Raw genomic sequence first — 20,083 nt, 5'->3', positions numbered from 1 at the left:
CAGTAGGATGTGTTACCTGAAAATATCTGTCCCATCATCCTGTCACATCCCCTGGCTCTCTTTTCTCCCCACTCCAAGACAAGTACTCTAAATGAATTCTTCAAAACAAAAAAGTTATCTTGCTTCTAATGCCGTGGAGTAGATGTTATCTAGGTTTAGTGACCCAAATTGTGCTGATATTTAGAAAAAAAAAATAATTCCAAACCTAACTGGAAAGTTTATGATAATTTTGACAACTTATTTTTTCTTCTTAAAGTCAGGTATCTCTTCCTTAGAATTTATCTAGTTTGAGACTAATGTTTCATGAAGAGGCAGGAGGATTCTCATACTTAGAATCCAAAGGATTAACGTCTGCCAGTGAAGAGAAAATGAGAGACCAGGGCCAAAATGAAAATCCTAGGAGAATGTCTTCTTAAAAGTCCATGTAACTAAAGCCAATTAAAACTGCTCACGGCATTGCTGAAATGAGACTTTCACTGGGTAGATATATGCTGACTGATCTAAGGCACTTCTAGCTTTTAATATCTGTGATTCTGTGCAAATGAGTCAGCCACATAGATTCATGGAATGCTCTATGAATCTCGTATTTAGGTCTATGAACAGAGAGCCATACAAAGCTTCTATAGTCTCCTTTTATTCAGAGCAGTAAAATGCATTACACTCTTTTCCAGGAATGAAATTAAAACAATATGTCCCAAAGATTCTCCATGAAATGCTAAAACACTAGTATGAGGAAATGCTACACATGCAAACACACACACGTGACATTTCCATGGTGAAGTAAGCGTGGGACATATCGCATATCCTTGGATATGCCAAATATTCATTGGTGTATTATATTGACAACTCCAATAAGTCTTGTAGTAAAGAAATGTTTTCCATAGTTATTTGACCACCAAAATCTTTTCAAAATAGCACCTATTATGGAACACATTTTGGGAAAATCTGTAATAAAACTATTAGGCTTTGAGAAGAGCAGAGATACAGTTTACTTTATATTTCGCCAAAGGTCATAATTCAAAACCCTTTACTTGGTTGGCATGCCCGTCAAATTAATTGTAGAATAAAGTTAGAATATTTACATGAATTCAAATGATAATATAGATATATACCTAAAGCCTGATTTCAGGCTAGTTCATGCATCTCATCTATATGAAATCAACCGTATTTTGTATTTTCTCTTTTAAGTCTAGTGAAAGGCCCAAAGGCCATTTTAAACCATTTAAACAAATACATTCTGAGCAGTCGAGAAAATATTTTGCAAAACTTGAACAACTTCCTGGAAGTCCACGTGGTCACCATGGTCTTCTGGAACCCTACAGAGGTCGCCACTTGTACTATCCCCACCTCCCATATCATCCCTACCTCCCCTATGAGCCCTACCTCCTCTATCATCCCCACCTCCCCCACCATCTCTACAACCCCCACCGCCCACTCAGCCCATCAGCCAGACCTACACCACCGGGGAATAGTAAACTCTAGTCCTCAAGCACCACCAGCCACTTCTAATACTCTTTCTGCTGTAATTACGACCACCATCGCTGCTGCTGACACCACTGCCACTTCCGCTGCCTCTGCCAACAACACTACAGGTGCTGGTGTGTCCAGCACCACAGCTCCGGGCTGAGTCCACCCCCAATGCCCCAGTGGCTAACACTACCCTTCCTGCAGCAGCTATTACTACCCGTGCCCAGGAGACTACAGCTGCCAACTAGCAACAACGGCTTTAGTAAATTCTACACCCATCTTAAGATTACAAATGTACCAAACCACAAGAAGACAAAGGCAAACTAAGGTAAACAATATTTTCCAAAATATTTTCTATCTAAATGAGTGACTTTGAGATGCGTGTTTTTTTTGTCACGTCAAAGAGAAAGATAAATAAATAGTTTCCAACTCCGCCATGTGGATTAGCAGCTCTTATTCCTCTCTTATTTCCAAACCTAAATGTGGTCTCCTTGAGTGGATAGGTTATATCTATAAACCCAGTGCTGGCATATTCCTACAAGAGAAAGAAATCATTTAAAGGTTCACCTAATGTGTATGTATTTTGACCTTCTGCTCCCAGTGTGTTTAATTTTCCTGAAATAATCACTTTTAATTAGGGCCTTAGCAAATAAAAGCTAGTTTATACTTCAAAGTTTACTAAATCTCACAAAGTGTGCTTTTGACATAGAGGAATGCTCTCCTCACTCTCTCAGGACCTACTAACTCTAACAAAGCAAAAAAGGATGATATAATTTAGCAAATATTACAATTAGCTTGAGAATAGAAATATAAACTAAATCACAACCCATAAAAGAGCCCACTTGCTATAAGCCTTGACTGAAATACACACCTCATGATATAAGATGATCCTTAAGAAAGAATATTGAAGAAATAAGAGAATATCGTATATTGCTCCTATTCTGAATATATGTCCTCCTGATTATGAATATAAGTGAGAATTATCTCATTATATAAAAATCACAATGACAGATGCCAATTGTGGAACACAGAATAGTTCTGACGCTGTTATTGCACTAAATACTTCTTGCACTGAATCTCACTGAATACTCAGCAAAACTGTAAAGTAGATATCAATGGCTCCTTTTTAAAGATAAAAAACTGAGGCTATGAGAATTTATGTGATTTTCCAAAGACCACAAAGTATAAAAGGCAGAGTCTTCAAACTCAAATCCATTTAACTCCAGAGTCTCAGCTTCTGTCCTACCCAGCATTCGGCCATTTTTAAATAATTCAAGAAGAAAGAGTTTATGTACTTTTAATTAATGGCTTGTGGTATTTCGTTTTGTTTTGTTTTTACAGATCCTGAAAAACTGAATATTGATATATTTGTGATCACCTTCTCTCATCATTTTAGCTTTAACAAAAATATAAGAAAATATACAAAAATAAATGGATGTAGGTTCTTACTTCTTCTTCTTTAGCTTTTCTAGCTGTAAAAATCTTCAAAGATAACTTGATTTATGCATTTGATCACATGTGTTGTCTCTTCTTTATCTCTCTGTAGAGCGATAGGAGTCTTACCAGCACCTTCACTCTTTCAGATGGCACTATAACACACAAAGTGTGTCCAGGAAAAAAATGTAAATGCTTCACAGGCTGAAAAAACCCATAATCCTTTGAAGTTACCCCATATAACATCATGTTAAAATATAATAAAGTTTAGAAATGACTTTTCTTTGTGATATAACTTCAGTGCATTTATTCAAAACCAAATAATTACATAAAATAATTTATGTAAAAGGTAATCCTATATATACATATATATAAAATTACAACTATGATAAAAGCTACAAAGAAGAGGTACAATAAAACTCTACCTTGGAAGCGATCAAGGTCTGGTAGGACATATTTTCGAAAAGCATATAAAGAATAAAAAAGTTAAATTTCTGCAGATCTGAATATCTCAAACACTTATTCCTTCATCTAAAGAGGTATTTTCTCTAGAGATTACTCAGCTGAAACTTTGCACCATTCCATGAATCATTTCATTCAAAAATATATTAGATCAATATCTAGTTGATAAATTAATTCATCCAAGTGATTTTGTAAAATTCACCTCGATCTAGGTCAAGGAACAGAAGAATACAAATATAAGTAACTCAATCACTACTCCTCAGAGATTCAAGCAGCAAAGATAGAAACAAGGCGATAAACTTTAAATGACCACATAAGGAATCTGTAGTAAATATTATATGCAAACGCGCAAACAATAATGAGCAAACAGGAGAAGGAGATATTTATTCTTTTTTAGGGGGAGCAAACACTTATGGAAAAACTATAATGGATAAACTATTATAGGAGACAAAGATAATCATAAAATCTTGGTATCAAAGGGTTGAAAGTGACCTCAACAGCTAATGAGACACAACGTAGTCCTGAGAGAGTAGGAAGTAAAGGTCAAGAATACACATAACTATGATTAGGGTCATAAAAAAATGACCCCCAGAATGCAGTATGGAATTTCAGTGAGGAGATACCAAAAAAAAGTTTTCATGGAAGAGATGAAAAGGGAAAGAATGATTTCAACAGGCAGGACAAAGGGAGGAGGCCCGCTGCTGGATAAAAACAGCAGATGAAGGGGTTCAGAGAGCAAACGGCATTCACATCCACACCCTTCAAACATTTATGGCCTGTACACAACTTGCCAGGACTGTGATTCTGGGAATATAAGGATGGATAAAATACATACCACACTGTTAAATTGCTCCTAATCCCATGAAACAGAAGTCAGCTCTGAATATAGGACATACCTAAGAAAAATGGATATCAGAACAGGAAGTTATAATGATATTATCAAGGACCAGGATTAGGAGTTTGGAGTAATTCTATAGAAAAGGGAAAATCAATAAAGGTTTCACCACAGATGATTATTATAGAAAATATACCTTATGAATAATAAACAACATTTGATTTCTTACATGTGCCAAACTCTGTTCTAAAGGCTTGGCAAATAACTATTTAATACTTGCCACAATCCTATAAGATAATTCCCAGTATTACTGACACTCTAGAAATAGGGAAACTGAGGCACACAAAGGTTCATCAACTTCCCAAGGAGACACAGTAGGTGAATGAAGGGCAGGCATTCAAACCTGGGTAGTGTAGCCTGTGTGCTCTTCACTTCTCCCACCAAAAATGCCCAGGACATCTGGAATGGAGAAACAAATTAGGAATCGATTGTGATGGTCCAGTCAGCTTTGTGTCCTGCTTATCCTGGAGTTTTATAAGGAAAAGTTTCATTGAACCAGGACTGTACAAACTCCACACTAATGTAATTCATATTGTCCCAGCTGTGGTAGATGGTACTAGTGCTCTCAATCATTTACTCCCATCTCCCTTATAACAAGAGGAGTCCACATTTCCACTGGTTGCCTTAAGGCTTGCAAGGCATCCCTCGCTCTATGCAAAGTATACCTCCCTGTCTCATCATCAGGCTTGGCACTGTGACTTGCTTTGGCATTGAAATATGAGCTCAAGTCACAGTAGGCAAATTGAAAACAGGAATTCCATCACTCCTGCTCTCTTGCTGTTTTTCCTTTATTCTGCAAGAGCTACACATCCTTAACAGAGACTGTTTCTTCAACCTGGGTCCTAGAATGAGAAGAGACACATGATAGAGCTGCGGAAACATGCCGACAACAGTTGCCAACATGTGACAGGAGATAAATAAATTTTTGTTTTTGTTAACCATTGAGACTTTTGTTGCTGTTCTTGTTACTACAGTAAAGCCAACCAACACAGAGACTGTTCCTCCTTCAGTCTTCTTAACAAGTCCCACTTAAATGAAGTCTGTGCCATTCAGCATTCCTCCTTCTCCTCTTTTTTACTGCTGTTATCAATCAGGCTCTCAGTCACCACTCACACTCTCTGCAGAACTTTGGATTGACAACCTTTATCCCAAGTGCCACCACAGTTCTGGGAAATGTCACAGTCCACATTGACAATCCGTTAAAACCCAGATTACTCCATTCCTTGGCCCCCTCATCTTGAATGATCTTTATTTCCCTTCCCTTACACAAGTAACCTGGATCTTGTCCTCACACAGATCGACCCCACCTATAAAGTCATATATCAACATATACTGATCAAAACGTCTTTGATCAAAATTTCCCATACTCCCAGATATTGCGTTTCTTCTCACTCTAGCAACTCTTTAAACTCAATAGGATCTCCAGTTCCTTGACGAGTTACCACCTTGCCAGAGTCCCCCTTCAATTTTCTTTCGAATCTAGCTTAGATTTTATAGTCCATCAATTCAAACACTAGCCTGCAAATATCTTCAACTTTCTTTTCATTTTTTTTCTAATAGCTCATCAATCTGGTAAGATCCCAATCTTCGATTAATAGAAACAATTATTTCCTCTAAATATATACAAAATCTACCCAGTGCTATTGAGGAAAAATACACAACTTGAGAGAAAGACACCACTAAAATTCAAGGCCCCCAAACTCAACAGTGCCCTCGGATCTGCCCGGCAATCCTACTGTGTTTCCCTAGGTTTCTCCTCTGATTCTCCATTTTGTCCATTACAAGTATTCTCCATGTAACAAAGCTACAGACTCAAACCCATCTCACCTAAAGTTAAACATTCATGACAATTCTTGTTCTTTTTTTTCTTTTTTTACAGCAGAAGTTCCATCTGTTGCTATCTTTCCAGGTTTCCCCCAGAAACCCTGTTTTTGTTATTCACCCATGCTACTGTTATATCCTCCAGCCTGGGTTAAATCTTAACAACATACTGCCCCTCCTTCTCTTCATCATCTTGGCTCATATGTCTCTATTGTCCTGAAACAGACTGCCAATTATCTCCATATCTCTTAATCAAGTTCAATCCTCTTGTCTCAATTACCAACTTCTTTCCATAATTTTACCTGATTCATGGGCATCATCCTGGACATCATTCTCTCCTTCACCCCCTATAGCCAGTCCATCAAAAAGAGCTGCTGATTACATCCCTTGAATATCTCTTGATTCTGTCCTCTTCTTGGTGGTCCCATTGCCACTACACCAGTTCATCTGGACAAGTGTAAAGACTTTCTAACAGGAAAAGTAGGCAAACTCAGAAATACCCTTTAGTGAACTAAACCTGAGTAAGTCAATCAGGTGCTGGAATCAGCATTTATTCCTTCATCTAGATTACTGGTTCTCTACCAGGGGTGGTTTTGCCCCCGAAGGGACATTTGACAATGTCTGGACCATTTTTGGTCATTACAGTGAGAAGGATGCTATTGGCTACTGCTTCTACTGGGTAGAAGCCAGGGATGCACAATACAGTCCCCATAGCAAAGAATTATATGGCTCAAAATATCAAGTGTCAAAATTGAGAAACCCTCCTGTAGACTACTAAGCCCAATTTTAGATTCTCTAAAATTAGGAACTGGGGCAGAAAGTGGGGGACATCAGGTGTGGTAGATTTATTGAATTAATGACACCAATTTTTCACATCTCCCTTTATGCAAGCCCATTGGCCATACCTTTTTGCACTGTATCTGGGCTTGACCATTAGCATATTTTGGCCAGTGGGACAACACTGTATCAATAAAACTTGAAAAAAAAGCAAATCTTTGAAAAAAATATTTACACATTTCTGCTTTTTTCTTTTGAATCTCTCACATTACCAGGAGAGCATGCCAGACTCTTTGAGGGATTTGAGAGACATGTGGAAAAGCTGAGCTGTCCCAGCCAAGGCCACTGTAGACCAGCCACCCCCAGTCAATTCACCAGCGAAACACAGACACATAAGCAAGCCCAACTAAGATCAACCAAGCCTAGCAAGACCAGGAAAACATGCAAGCAAACATACAGACTTATAAGAAATATTAAACAGCTGTTTTGTGAAGCCAACAAGTTTTGCAGTGGTTGATTACACAGAAACAGCTAACTGATAGACCAAGAGACCTAAGATCAATCTTATCTCTGGTTCCCATCCTTCCCCAATCAAGGCCCCAAACTAGGTTTTGCAGATCTGCCTAGGTTGCGAGTTCAGCCTTCCCTGGAAGTCTACCGTTCTGATAATTAAGGCTTGGGCCTGGGCCTCAAATATTTCTGCCTTTCTAACTACAGGAGAGCAGAGCTTCTTTACACACTGTGAGGGAGGCTTTCTGACCTTCACAACTAGCCTTTAATAGCCTTTCCTTATCTTTTTCCCAAAGCATCAGTTGCTCCCAATAACAGCTTCCAGTTAAAACGGAAAAGGTGATTTTATTGTCTCTTTCCAGCCTTTAGGTTGGATTCTATTGGAGAAGTGCTCCTCAAAGTATACTTTAAGAAACATCTGGGGGCCGGCCCCATGACTGAGTGGTTAAGTTTGCACACTCCACTTTGGCAGCCCGTGGGTTTGCTCATTTGGATCCTGGGCGCATACACGGCACCGCTCATCAGGCCATGCTGAGGCAGCGTCCCACATAGCACAACCAGAGGCACTAACAACTAGAATATACACCTATGCACTGGGGGCCTTTAGGGGAAAGAAGAAAAACAACAAAAAAAAGAAGATTGGCAACAGTTGTTAGCTCAGTTGCCAATCTTTAAAAAAGAAACATCTGTGTCAGAATTATCTATGGTATCTACTAACAATGTGTTTCCTGGACCCCACCCCAAACCTAATAAATCAGAACCTCAGCCACTGGGTCCCTGAATTTTTAGCTATCACCAACCTCCAGGTGGTTATAATGCACATTAAGTTTTAGAACAAATGCGTGAGAACTTGAAGAGCCCAGAAGGAGATTAATGACAATGTGAATGAAACTGAAGCTGAACAACCTCCTTGCTGAGATTCTTCTAAGGTCCTCCAAGGGGCTACAGCAACACGTTCAAAAGTCACAGGTTTTTTTCTTTAACTTGCAAAAGTAAGATATTTAAACTACCATTGGTTAACACTGCCTTCTCTGACTATTCCGACTTATCCTTGGGCACATCTCCCCTCATAACAGGTGGACTTTGGATGGCTCAGACCATTGTGTATTCAGTCTCTCCTATAAGGCCTTGGAGTGGCTGCAGGTATTTTGTAATTATGACTTCGTATTCTTTTTTTTATAGTCGGCTCCCAAAATTATATAAGCTTTAGGCCCCTCAAAACCTAGATCTACCTGCAATGGTGATGACAGGGAGCTTTCAGTTTAACTTTATCATTTTAAAGGAAGAAAATAAAGCCCTGAGAGGTTAATGAAACTTCTCCCAATGCCATACTATTCACAGGTGGCAAAGTCAATTCTGGAATGGATGTCCTTTGACTTCCATTTCAGAAAACAATTCACCATTTTCCCCAAAATATAAAGTTGTTATTTAAGGCATTTGTACTAGCTTTTAAGAGATGACATGTATAGCCTTCATTACTTTTTAATAGACTTTATTTTTTAGAGTCGTTCATTATTTTTTAAGTAACAAATTCTTACCAGTAGACTATGAATAATTTCTTTTTAAGGACTAAACCTTATTAAACAAGCCTGATATGGTCTTAGTACTAACTCTGCTGCTCAGCCCTTTCTTCATTTACAAAAGTAGGATGTTAGTTTCTTCCCATGCCTTAGAGTTATTTTACATATTAAATGGGAAAATAAATATAACATGACTTGTCTACTAACAAATATGTTACATTTACAGTTTAAATTTTTAGAAGTATCTGATCTATTTTACAGAGAAAACTTGTATACAACCAGACTTTTGAAAAATAAAATAAAATCGTGACAAAGGAAATATATTTTGGGTATTAAGATAAAGACAGGAATATAGCTCAAGAGAAATCTTGAAAGGGGAGCTAAATTTGTTTGGTTATATGATCAGAGTTATCAATCTAGCAAAATTCTGATTAAAAGGCAACTGTATACTTATTTACATTCCTGGACTGGAGACATTCAGGTTATACTGTGAAGATCACTGTCATGTTTACTATAGAATAATTCACTTCCTGCTTGAAAACAAATGAAAAATTTTCTCATGGTACTGAGTGGAAAAGCACAATAGCATTACTGTGATTTTATTTTATGGACATTGTGAAATTTTTTTTTTATCTGATTGAATTTTTCTTTTAACTTTGGCTAGTTGAAAGCACAGGGAAAAATGTGTAACCAACTTCCAGAAAGTTACAGAACTTTCTGGTCTCAGTCTGACGCAATATCCATGCTGTACAAGTCAGAGCTATAGCTTTTCTTCAATCTGCAAACCATATTATTAATCATATCTCATCATGCTAGATTTCTTCAATCCAGTAGAATAAGTTTTCTCTCAGGGCCCAATGGCATCATTGACTAACCACATACAACGAATATTTCCATACAAATTTTTTAAAGAAATTTGTAAATTCAAAAGCACGATGCAATTTAAGGTGTTATTATCCCAGAGGCCAAATAATCTGTTTCTAAATAATCCAGGAAAAACACATTCATATGCTTTCCACAGGGCCAAAGAAAGAGAGTCATTACTGCTGCACAGTTGGGCAGCAGACTTCAAACAGGCTGCTGCATGACTGAGTTTAATCCTGCTAAATCTAATTATATTGGGAAAATATTTTTCATCTGTCACACACGTTTCTGCACTAACAATAGTGTGACTCTACTGTCACCTTGAATTTCCTGTGACCAGAGCTCATTTAGGTACTATTCTGGAAAGTATTCATTCATGATCTTTTAAAGCCATGAATTAATTAAAGATTAAGTTGAGTGATTGGTTTTTTTAACAGATGTGTGCTTCCGCTGGCTCGTATTGCTCTAGTTCTTTGCTGGTCACAAACCACACAGAAATTGTCTTTCAGTTTTGCCAGCGTCCCTCTTAAGTCCTTCAGAGCCAACAAACCATTACAGTGTAGATCATACCTGGATTTAAAACACTTGGCTGATAAATACATTGGCATCAAAACAAGAAAAAAAAGATATTCATCTTTGACGAACAATTATTGTTAAAGAAGAAAGTGGTTTATTGAACTTTCCATGTTAACTTAGAAACGGAACCATCTTCACTGTTTGGGCGTGTAATTGTTCAATAACTGACGAGGGTTCAGACTAGCAAAACAGTAGAGTTTATTACACTTGATTTTGTCATGAGAATTTTTTTAAGGCAATGAAATTGCAACAAAGCAAATGAAATTAAGTACGATAATTTAAAACTAAGATCAATTCTCAAAGTGTGGCTTCTTTTTCCTATACCACATATGACTCCCAAAAAGTTTTTTAAACACTAAATATTTAAATATTCTGTGACTTTAACAACTAGCACTATGTGTAATACCCAGTAGGTATTCGATAAATGTTGAATGATTGAAAAGAATGAACAAAGGAATAACTAAACGCCATGGCACAGAAATTATAAACATCCACATTTTTCAAATGAAAAAGTTGAGGCACAATGAGGTGAAATAGGTTGTCTGATAGCACCAGCAAATAAATGCTGGTATTGGGCTTTGAAGTAAAATGACCTGACCATAATTGATAAATCTCTGCAATGTACAGATAACATTAGTTAAGTTTATGAAGGTTATTTACATTTGGGAGGCAACATGGAATACTGGTTAACTTAGTACTCAGGCCTTGAAGTGAGCAGACAGGTTCATTCGTATCTACGTGTAAAACAGAATGATCATAGAATTCATTTCATCCTGCCACATGGTATACGGTAAAGGCTTAATAAATAATAGCTATTATGATTACACAATAATTTGTAAAAATTAGAGATTATAGAATCATCTAGGAGAGGAAAACTTTTTCTCAAAGCCTGGGTTTATCAAAAATATAAAACAGTGACTTCCTCATAGATATCCACTTCAGAGTGGACATATCTCTGTATAATTTCCCCATAATCAAAAACTTTATATGTCATCATATTTTTGTTTCAATTTCTCAAATTAACAATGGCCAGCACCATGTGACTTTTTAAAACATGAGCTCAGACTACTGTTTTAGCTCTTCATTGGCAAAAGGAAACTTCCTAAAAATGTCCATTTAAGGATCTTTCATAATTTTTCATAAGTTTTTTTCCTTCTTCTCCCAAAAACCCCCAGTACATAGTTGTATATTTTTGGTGTGGGGCTTTCTAGTTGTGGCATGTGGGACGCCGCCTCAGCGTGGCTTATTGAGTGGTGCTAGGTCCGTGTCCAGGATCCAAACTGGCAAAACCCTGGGCTGGAGCATGTTGCAAACTTAACCACTTGGCCATGGGGCCGGCCCCCTTTTAAATAATCTAAACATCTTGAAATAATACATACAGAGAGAATTAAAATATAGCAAAGATGGAGAAACTCCAGGAATCTTCTATTCTCCCTCTTCCACCACTAAAAGGGTGGAAGTTTTCTCTTTTTTCTGTTTCCAAAACTTAGATGAAAATCTTAATCCTAACACTCATTTTTCTCATCCTTCAAAAATATTTACTCAACTAAGCCAATGTTACATAAATGGGAGAAATATACATAGGATCAGATATGTGGAAATGCCCAAGTATAAAACAGTAATACAATTTCATTATTTCAACTGAAAAAAGAATGGAAACATGAAACCCACAAGATATGGCACAGTGGTCTAAACAGGCGAGCAATGTAGTTAGATCCTCTGTACATAACTGGCCATGGTACCGTGTGTGTGGTATTTAGCAACATCCATTAAATTGTAACTTCTAATTTTAATTCTAAGTTTTTCTCCCCAATTCTCCCTAGATTGTGTTAGAGGTCAATTTTAAAATAATTTGATTTTTCGTCTCCCACATTAGTTAACTTTTAGATAAAATAGGGTATATGGTGATAGTAATACATGACAAAAGATGACCCCTTAAAACTATTTGAAATAGAATAGTTTATGCTTTTTCTTTAAAATAAAGAGGCAATAGAGCACCGCAAGCTCCAGATTATTTTATTGAGACAAAGGACATTATAATTCACTGTATAAAATATGTGTCCTCAGGAAACACCAAATATTGAATGGCTCAAAGTTCCTCAGAAATGAAAAGAAAACATGCAGAAAAAGATTGCCAAATTGGCAACAATGAATTTCCTATCTTTGTTTAAAGAACATCAACCCAGAAGTGATTTGATCTTCCGACTAGCCTTTTCCTTCTTTCCAATAGAAATCCATTACAATATATATAAGAGCTGACATTTCTGGTTCTTGCTCACCTTAATTTGTCATCTTTCAAAAGCTAACCAGCAGGAGTCATTTGCACCAGCAGAATAATCAGCCCTGAGAACGGTAGGTACATGGAAAAATGAACTGAAGGATTTTTACTTTGAATACTAAATTTTTCTGATATTCAAAGATACCATTTTCATGGGCTCTTTATAGAACATTCATTTGCACCAAGAGAATAAAATGTGCCTTACATGAAATTTGGTAAGCTATAAAACACTAAATTTTGAGAAATTCTGTCAGAGTAAAGCATTCATGCTGGGCAGCTGGGACAATTAATCCATCCAAATATAGACTCAATCAACTTTTCTCCTTGGTGTACTTAATGCTTTTTGAGTTTCATAATGCCCAGAATACTCTCAGATGTATTCTGGGAAAACTGTTCTACAGTATATTTTTATTATTAGGTCTGCCTTTGTTTTTAAAAACTTTTTATAAGAATTTGTCATAGGAAAAGTGATGCTTAAAGAAATAACCATATGGTGTGCAATTGAATATTCAGTGAAATTTTGTTCCTAGTCTCTCAAGACTTGAATTGTTCAGCCAACACAATCAACTGATAGGCAGAGCTGACTGTCAGAAAACCGGTCTGCACAAAGGTGCATGGAGTTGCTTTCGCAAAACTCAGGCAGGCTATCATGACTTGAAATATATTGTAAATTTTGAGCCAATTAAGAGTAAAATATCTAGACACCTCTCTTTTCTCTGCCCTGGTCTTTGATGTACTATACATGGATTTTTTTGAGGTAGTTTGAGACTGCTTATCACAGACTACAATAACTTAATAGAATGTTGTTAAAACTAGGATATACGTTATGTGACAATTTTTCTTTAAACTATATCTAGGAGAGTAATTTTTTTCCTTTTCTTATTTTTGAGATGTCCCAAGAAATTGAATTTAAAATATATGATCTAGGGCCAGCCCCATGGCCTAGTTCGGCATACTCCACTTTGATGACCCAGGTTCAGTTCCCAGGCATGGACATACACCACTGGTCGGTAGCCATGCTACGGCAGCAAGCCACATACAAAATAGAGGAAGATTGGCACAGACGTTAGCTCAGAGTGAATCATCCTCAGCAAAAAAAAAAAAAATATATATATATATATATATACACACATATCATCTAGTTAAAACATACCATCTCAAATACAAGTCTGCAATAATCTATAAAATAATTTAACCACTCTTTAAAAATACCAAGATGTTCAAATCCAAATAACTGTCCATTTCAAAGTTGTTACTTCTGAAATCAAAAATCTTACTCATAAAAGCTTCTATTGTCTAAAACACTTTATGAACAACTCTTGCCATTGTCTTCAGTGTTAGTTCACAAGTCGAAAGTGAAAACTAGTTCCACCATTTTATAGTTAAATGGTATAAGCCTACCAATATTGCTCCACATTAATCTAAGTCCAAAATAACATTAGGCAAATTCCTTAAAATGCCTCAGTACTATTCCTGCACTACTTCATATACCAAGGGTTGGGACACTTCCCAAAAATTATTTCAACAAAAAAGAAAAGAAAAGGAGTGCTGATCAGCCACTGTGCTTATTTTCAGGGAGAACCATAAGGATGAAACCACCGTGCTTGGTCTTGGGCCTTTTAGCTCTTGTAGCATGTTTCTCGGTAAGTCTCATTAATCATGTCTTCACATTTTCTCACTATTATTACTTCAGATTTCTTTTCACATTAATGATGTTACCCTTCCTTATATATTAGTAGCTATCAGTCATTGATGCATCTAGTGCATTAATTTAAATTTAAATTTAAAATCTAATTTAATTGAAAAAAAGCCACACATGGCTCATGGCTACTGTATTGGACAGTTTAGATCTATAACATCAGACTGCATTATACAGACACATATAAATGCTGGTCCCTGTACAGTAGCAATTTCACAGGTAGGTAAAACAAATTAAGTGCAAATTTTTGATCCAATATACTTAAAGACAGTATTTAAATATCCTTGAATATGTTTTTTAATTTGATTGGACTCTGTTCCCTCATCTATAAAATGGGACAGTTAAAGTTTTTCTCAACATAGAGTTCATGGATCCTCTACTTCAGAGCATTGTGACTTATTAAAATCACAGTATTCCAGGGCCAGCCTGGTGGCATAGTAGTTGGGTTCATATGCTCCACTTTGATGGCCCAGGGTTCGCAGGTTTGGATCCCAGGTGCAGACCTACACACTGCTCATCAAGCCACGCTACAGTGGTATCCCACATATAAAAAGTGAAGAAGGAGTAGCACAGACGTTAGTTCAGAGACAATCTTCCTCACCAAAAAAACCCACAGAAAAACAAACAAAAAAACATACAGTCTTCCAGCCTTCATCCCAGAACGAATAAGAATGTCTCAGAATAAGACCTGGAAATATGCATTTTTCCAAAGACTCAGGAGAATCTTTGCATGCTAACTTTTGAGAAACAATAAACATTTATATTAACCACATGTGAAGGACCAGGTTAAGCACTATGAAAGCTACTAAATATTCAAAGTTGCAAAAGACAAAAAAAAAAAGCCACAAGTTTTTGGCTTTTGATTTTTAGCGGGGTTTTTTGTGAGGCAAATTGTCCCTGAGCTAACATCTGTGCCAATCTTCCTCTATTTTATGTGGGATGCCACCACAGTGTGGCTTGATGAGCGGTGCTAGGTCCATGCCTGGGATCCAAACCTGAGAACCCCGGGGCACCAAATCAGGGTGTACGAACTTAATCACTATGCCACCAGGCTGACCCAAGTTTCTTTTGAAAGTAGTGGAATGATAATGAGTCTCGAAGTAGGGATAGATTAATTCCAGTATTTGGAAGAGGAAATTAATTCCAGAGTAATTTTACCAAAGAACTGCAAAATCTATTATATCAAATGGAAAAAGAGAAAAACTGTTTTTCAGAAGACTCTGACTTCCACAAAGCAGGTAACGTAAAATTACATCCTTCTGAAACATGAAATAAGGCTTCTTCTGCCTACTCTCAGAAACTTGAATAGAAGCAGGTCAGTTGATAGAGCAGTCCGGCAACCTGACCTTGGCCACATTACTAAGTGCATTATAGATGTGACATAATTTTTGATAAGCCAATAAAATATATGGACATATTCAAAAGGTCATATTATGTCTTATTGACCTGCTCTTAAAGATGATTTTCAATGCTTTATTAACCTCAGAACATAAGATAAAAAACACTTTCTTAAAGCATCAGGCTTTGATTATCTAAACAATGATTTTTTTGTTTTTGCAAAATAAATTCAAGAGTTTCAATAATACAAGCAGTCTAGTATAAGTAGTTTAAGTAGAAATAAGCTTTTCTCCAACTTAATCATATGAGATTCATGATGATTAATAACTACTGAATGTTAGAAATGCAAAGGGTAAAGGGGTGATTAGGCACATGTGTGGTGATGGATTATAATTAGTCTTTGGGTGGTGAACATGAGGTAATCCACGCAGAATTTTAAATATATTATGATGTACATCTGAAAGCTATATAATGTTATAATCCAATGATACTGCAATAAAAATTAAAATAAAATATAAATAAAAAAGAAATGGAAAGGGTAGAACACCCTTTGCATATGGGCAGGATAACGAGTAATATTCCACTTGTAGTCCTTTGAGTGTTCATTCTGTTATAGGTAATTTTCCAAGTGCTTTACAGACATTATCTCATTTAACCCTCAAAGCAAATCTGACAAAGGGACTACTATTAATCCCATTAAAATATAAATAAATTTAGATTCAAAGTATCCATGTCTTAGCTGGACTGTTCCCAAACCAGGAAATGCTCCTTAGCTCCAATTAGAGCCCATTGAGAGGCTGGTTTTTCTTTCTGTCATAGTATTTTCATCATTTTCACCAAGTTCATTACCTTTGTCCAGTTGTGGAAAGGAAGCTAATCACTGTGATTGGGTTAAGAGAATAGGAAAAGAACAGATATTTACTACTAAGATTTTTTCATGAACTATACTTTTAGCTCGATTTCAGGATATCCTTAGAAGACAAGGATACTTTTAGCTATCTTTGTCTCAACAATGAAAATAATGCGAAATACTTTCTCAAACTAAGGATTTGATTTTTTTGCCAATTAAAAGTCAAGTCCTGAACTTTTCAAACACCCTGCCTAGCCTTTGGATTGTAAGCCCTTGGTCGAAGGCCATCCATAAGCCAATAGCCTGTCACTGGCTGGAGAGGGCAAACTTGAGTACTCTTCCACGGAAGTGCCTTGGCCTTTCTTGTTTCATTGGTGATCCCCATAAAAGAGTTTTGCTGGCATGTCGGGGAAGCAGCTAGGTTGAACAGTTACTTAGAAGTGAGAAGTAGGGTTAGCAAACCTAGACGACCCTTTCAGAGAGCTTTGCAATCAAGGAAACAGGTGAAGAGAGAGTGGTAACAGCAAGGGGATGCACAGTTGAAAGTGGACCTTTTTCAAACAACATAAATTGAACATAAGTGATCCTTGTTTTCTGAGGAAAACAAGCCAGTTGAAAGGCATATATTGAAGTGCAGGAGGGAAGAGGGAAAAATGACAGAGCCCTGAGACAACATTTGTAAAAAGAAAGGAAATATCTAGATATCAGTGACTTAACAATTGTGTGGCCAGTAAATCAGTGAAGTTCATTTCTAACTGCTTGCATTATTTTGGAGAAGTAGGAGGAAAGCCATCCTGCTGGTGCGGATGAGGGCTCAGGAAGAGGTAGAGAACTTTAACAAAACTGGCATCAACTTGGAAAATTATAAGCCTCTGGGGAACGGGGTTGAGCAAATCTAAGACACAAGAAAGGACTGCAGGGCAGTGCTGAAGGACCGTAAACTTGTGATGGCACAGGGCTTCTGACCTCTGCCACCACTGTTCAAGAACCTGCAATTAGGAATTAAGGAGACAGATGATTTAGGATAACCCTACTGTTTGGAATTAGCAAGGGCAAAGTGTCAGACAAACAAATAAGGGAAGGGTCTGAGGAGAGCCAGAAGGGAATGCAGTTGTGTGTCCCATATAAACCCTCAGCAGAGCAAGACTTGTCCTTCCATACCCAAGAGCATGCACATATTTTCCCTCCGTTTGGCACGCCCTCTCCCCATTTTATATTATTTAAGCCTCCTTTCAAGGGCTGCCGTCTCAATGAGACAATCCTTAATCTTTCCTCTATCCAAAACTAATCACTCTAAATCCCTAATGTATTTGCTTCCTGCACCACTTTCAGCTAGTTTTATTTCCAAAAATTGCATTTCCAAAAATTGCAAGCACTATATTAGGTGTGAACATAACAGTAGACCATAACATTTATTGAGTACTATACCTGAGCCGAGCACTGCCCTAGGCACTTTACAGGTGGTATTTCACAACAAATCTGACAATGACCTTAGGAGCTGAGTAATTTTATGAACGTCATTTTCCAGATGAGGTAAAAGAGTTCAAAAAGGATTCCACATTCACACAATCTCCAAGTAGCAGAGACAGAATTCAAGCCCTAAATATCTAAATGAACTATGTGGCACCATGAAACTCCAGAGACTACCATCCTGCCTCCCCTTTGGGCCATTTTTGTACTGCCTTATATTGTAGCTACTCAGTCTGTAGACTAACAAAAGGCGTGTTTGTATCCCCACAGCTCCTACTTCAGCATATTGCACAAAACAGGTGCTCAATAACATGTTTCACATTAGTGTTGAAAGCCTCGAACAATTCTGAACTCTTGAATGAGATATAAAGAGGCATTTTCCCCATTTGGAATTGATTCCAACGACAGGCTCTACTATAAGGAAAGGATGTAATTTTACCCACAATCTTTTTTTTTTTCCATTCAATGCTACGTCAGCTTTCATTGAGAGCCTAGGCATTCAGAGGACAAAGGAGAAATTCTTCCTTTTCTCTGATACAGATTTTCAGACTGTGTGACTTAGATACATGTAACAGTTTTCTATTGCTGCATAACAAATTACTAGCTTAAAGAAGTCATTTATTATCTCATACTTTCTTTGGTCAGAACTCTAGCCTTGGCTTGACTAGATTCTCTGCTCAGGGTCTCAAAAGGCTGTAAAGGGGTTCCCAGGCCTGTGTTCCCTTCTGGAGCTCAGGGTGTTCTTGTTTCAAGTTTGCGTGGTTGTTGGCAGAATTCATTTCCTTGTTTGTAGGACTGAGGTCCTTACTTTCTCATGGGCTATGAACCAGGGCCACTCCCAGCTCCTACTGCCCATCTGCTATTTACTTCCATGTGGTCCTCTCTACAACATGACTCATTGCTTCAAAGCCAATAGAAAAGCATTCGCTGCAGCTTCAAATCTCTCTAATTTCTTCTGTCTCTGACCTGTAGAACCTATTTTTAAAGGGCTCACTCGACAAGGTCAGGCCAGCATGCACCAGGAGGGAGAAGGAATCACGGGAGCCAACTTAGAATTCTGCCTGCCACAGACAGTATACCTTCTTATACTTGAGTTTGAAATATCTAATTTAAAATTCTTTATTTCTTCTTTCCTTTAGCCTGGTGAGAGTCAAAGAGGCCTCAGGGGACCATATCCACCTGGACCACAGCCACCTCCACCTCCTCCTCCACCACCTGTTCCTTTTGGCCCAGAACTTGTTCCACCCCCTCCTCCACCCAATGGTCCAGGAAGAATTCCACCACCCCCTCCTCCTTACGGCTCAGGTTATCCATATCCACCTTTCTAACCAAGACCTTATCCACCTGGACCTCCACTGTTCCCTGCATAGCCTTCGATTTATCCTCCCTTCTTTAATTCAGCACTTCAAATATTAACTCCTACAATGGTCTCCACTACAACCACAATGGACCCCACTTCTCCCACAACTACTGCTTCTACTACTCAGAATACACAACTGCTTCTACGACCCAAACTGAAAATTATCAGAGCCTTTTAGATAAAATCCTTTCCATTTTTGGATGAAGATGAAATGTTCCAAAAGCTCTGAGCTTTGGGGAGAAACAATCTTAGAAAGAAATTGTAAAACAACTCACACAAACATTACGCCAAGAAAGTGAAAATAAAAAGTTGAGCAACAATATGAAACCTCTAGTGTTGTCATAAGAGCCAAGAGTTTGTCCCCAGTTATGCCACTCAAATGAAGATACTGCTGCCAGAAGTCTGGCCTTGTACCATGAGGCCAAAAACGGTAATTAGGGAAAAATATAGCAAGATAGCTGGACTTGTACTTAGGATGACGAAGCTAGAAGAGGAAGCAACGGGATGCCCTCTTGAGTACCACAATCCATCATACAACTACAAAACACAAAATAACATGTTAATAAATATCAAAATTAAATAATCTTAGCTTTCCCCACAGCATGCACCCTGAAAAATTTCTGAGAACCACCCTGATTATCACTTATAAAAATGCTTTTACAGGGGCTGGCCCCATGGCCGAGTGGTTAAAGGTCCACATGCTGCACTTTGGCAGCTCAGGGTTTGCGGGTTCGGATCCTGGGTATGGACCTACTCTACTCA

At 37.6% G+C, this 20,083-nt stretch overlaps 2 long non-coding RNA genes across 3 annotated transcripts in view; one reads left to right on the top strand and one right to left on the bottom strand.

Moving 5' to 3' along the window:
• LOC111772891 (uncharacterized) overlaps positions 1 to 20,083 on the bottom strand; it is a 71,835-nt gene that overhangs the window by 47,171 nt on the left and 4,581 nt on the right. Inside the window, exons 2-4 of one of the 2 annotated variants that reach the window (XR_011437097.1) lie at positions 4,602 to 4,657; positions 4,199 to 4,259; positions 2,917 to 3,056 (exon numbers count right to left, since the gene is read on the bottom strand). This is a non-coding gene — a long non-coding RNA (uncharacterized lncRNA). The remainder of the gene's footprint in view (positions 1 to 2,916; positions 3,057 to 4,198; positions 4,260 to 4,601; positions 4,658 to 20,083) is intronic. The other variant, XR_011437096.1, reaches the window with a different exon arrangement.
• On the top strand, positions 12,606 to 19,649 carry LOC106782998 (uncharacterized). Its single transcript, XR_011436807.1, has 3 exons — positions 12,606 to 12,678; positions 14,180 to 14,247; positions 19,101 to 19,649. It is a non-coding gene; the product is annotated as an uncharacterized lncRNA (long non-coding RNA).

Source organism: Equus caballus, chromosome 3 (genome assembly GCF_041296265.1).
Source record: "Equus caballus isolate H_3958 breed thoroughbred chromosome 3, TB-T2T, whole genome shotgun sequence".
NCBI lineage: Eukaryota > Metazoa > Chordata > Mammalia > Perissodactyla > Equidae > Equus > Equus caballus.
The sequence above is the reverse complement of the archived record's forward strand: the minus strand, read 5'-3'. Positions and strand labels throughout refer to the sequence as shown.